Source organism: Myotis brandtii, unplaced genomic scaffold, assembly GCF_000412655.1.
Source record: "Myotis brandtii unplaced genomic scaffold, ASM41265v1 scaffold18303, whole genome shotgun sequence".
NCBI classification, from domain to species: Eukaryota; Metazoa; Chordata; class Mammalia; order Chiroptera; family Vespertilionidae; genus Myotis; species Myotis brandtii.
Window position 1 is genome coordinate 1 of NW_005356800.1, and position 2,817 is coordinate 2,817.

The following is a 2,817-nucleotide window of genomic DNA, read 5'->3' on the forward strand; positions in this document are numbered from 1 at the left end:
ACTGAATAGACCCTTTTTCCAAAGAAGACATACAAATGGCCTATATATATACATATATATTGTTTATATAAAACAATATATATGTATATATGCATTGTTCCTATATATCATACATATAACTTTTTTAAAAATCTTGATAAGTACATTCTAATTGAGTTAAAATATGTGTCACATGAAGTTTGCCATTGTAGTCACGTTTAAGTGTACAATTCAATGGCATTAAGTACATTCACATGTTGTGTAACCATCAAGCTAATTTCAGCTAAGTTTTTCCTCTGGTGAATGTGGTCAGAAGGAACTGGAGGTAATTCTGTGGAATCCAGGTTGGAAAGTGATCCGTTCCAAGCCAAGATGCCTGCTGCACCTTTTCATGCCCCGTGGTAGCAGCAACACATGTATTTCATACAGCTGCATGGCTTTTGTTACCACCGTGGCTTATGAGCACGTAGCTGTTGGTTTGTGTTGCAAAGCAGACTATCCCAAGCCCTTTGGTTCCAGTGTGGCCCATTAACCTCGCATTGAGGCCTCTTTCCAGCTCCAATTGGTTGTTTCATAAATAACTGCCCAGTGCAAAATTAGGAAATTGAGTAAATTCCTCTTAGGAGGCAACTCCTACTAAATGAAATGGTCTCCAACGTAACTCCAGTAAAACTGCAATTGTCCTGATAATTAAGAAATTATTTATTGTATTTGCCAATGTGTTGTCTGCAACTGCATTGCAGACACATTCATCACTTTTTATTTTTCATTGGTTTCAGAGAGGAAGGGAAAGAGGTAGAGAGATAGAAACATCAATGATGAGAGAGAATCATTGATTGGCTGCCTCCTGCATGCCCCCTATTGGGTGGAGAGCATCGAGCCCACAACCCAGGCATGTGCCCTTGGCTAGAATCAAACCTGGGACCCTTTAGTCCATAGGCCAACGTTCTATCCACTGAGCCAAACAGGCTAGGGCTTTTTTTTTTTAATTTATTTTTATTGATTTCAGAGAGAAAGGGAGAGGAAGAGAGAGATAGAAACAACAAGATGAGAGAGGATAATTGATTGGCTGCCTCCTGCATGCCCCCTACTGGGGATTGAGCCCACAATTCAGGCATGTGCCCTTGACCAGAATCGAACCCAGGACCCTTCAGTCTGCAGGCCTAAGCTCTATCCACTGAGCAAAACCAGCTAGGGCTTCATCACTCTTAACATCTCTAAGAAGAGAACCTCTTTCTAGCCCCCCTTTTTTCACAATTCTAATGTCACTGACTTTGCAAAAGAGCCACATCCCCCAGTATTCCTGGGCCGGGGAGAAGTTGCCTCCATGCAAATAAAAGAACACGGGAGCGACACTATTGATAACTGCCACGCAATTGATTCCATTGTTGGGAACATTTGTAATTTTAAAAGCTAAATAGTTTAGATCCCTGCAGTTAATTATGTCATTTAGATTCGTTTTTCACATTTCCTGACCACACAAGACAAATTATGCCAAGTAAATAGATTTGTGAGAGCTTCGCTCACCTATCAGAGGCCTTGGAGTCGATGCTTCCAGTACCCACTGCAGACTTTGGATCCACGTTAAATAACCTTCATCAGAAAGGATGAAGTTGGGAAAAGGAAAACTTCTCAGAAGCAGGCTGAATGCCTTGTATCAAGCAATACACCCAATTCACGGCCTTGCCTGGACGATGGGAAGCAGGTAGTCCTGACTGATGTACAGCTTCAGAGTGGAGAGGCCAAGTTTGGGGATTCAAAGGTCACTGGACAATTTGAGCATGTGTATGGGGTGTCCTGGGCCCCAGCTGGTACAGCTGGCATGCCCTCTCTGCTCGCTGTCCAGCACAAGCAGCATGTCGCTGGGTGGCAGAATGTCACTGGGTGGCAGCTGTTCCCAGGACTATGGAAACAAGCAAGCCATTGGTGTCTCAGACCTGTGAGATTAGACGGTCACACCCTGTCCTTCCCCAAGGCTGTGTGTGGCACCCAAAAAGTGCTGTTCTGACTGTGTCAACTACACATGATGCCTCCATCTTCCCAAATGTTCACTGTGATAGCTCCCGGGTAAAAATGGACAGCAACACCGGGCCTGTCGTGCATGTTGGACCCACGATGGCCAGAGGCTGGAGGTGTCAGTAGGCAGCAGCCTGTATTCTTATGTTAGGAGCCATGCTTAGAAGACTCTTCATAGGTGCTCCTCCTGCCCAGTGTTTGATGTGGACAGCGATGTGCGCTCCATCGGAGCCACTGTGGACTCACAGGTCATCAATGCCACCAAACTTCCAATAGACAAGATTTGTGGCTTAAGTGCATCTGAAATGTTTGACGTTCCACCCAGTAGTGAATTCACTTGTCTGTCTACCTCACCAGTTACTGATGAGATGCCCTCTGTGGATAAAGGAACAGCCTCTTATGGAACAAATTCCGACACATCAGTTTCTCCCTTTTCTTCCTGTTCAGAACCTCTAGATCTAACTCATATACATGTCAGTAGATCTAAGTCTGAGGGTAATGCCCTTATTTGTCTAAGAAAAAAGGACTACTTGACAGGAACTGACCTGGGTTCTTCACATTTGGTCCTTGTGACCTTTGAGAAAGAGGTGACCTGGACCAAAAGAGTCACCATTCCAGGCATCTGGCTCCTGCTCTCATAGCATTTAATCTTAAAGCAAAGGTTGTGGCAGTGGCTTCCAATACTTATAATTTTTATCTATTCTGTCAGTCCATCATTTATGCCAAACATCCAGAAAATTCAATTAGAGAGTAGTGAGAGACCAAAAGGTATATATTTCTTGACGGATAAATTATTATTAATTTTGATAGGAAAACAAAAAT

General features: G+C 43.6%; 1 pseudogene; it reads left to right on the forward strand.

Moving 5' to 3' along the window:
• Positions 1-1,586: 1,586 nt before the first annotated feature.
• Positions 1,587-2,810, forward strand: LOC102247814 (annotated as a pseudogene).
• The last annotated feature ends 7 nt before the right edge of the window (positions 2,811-2,817 follow it).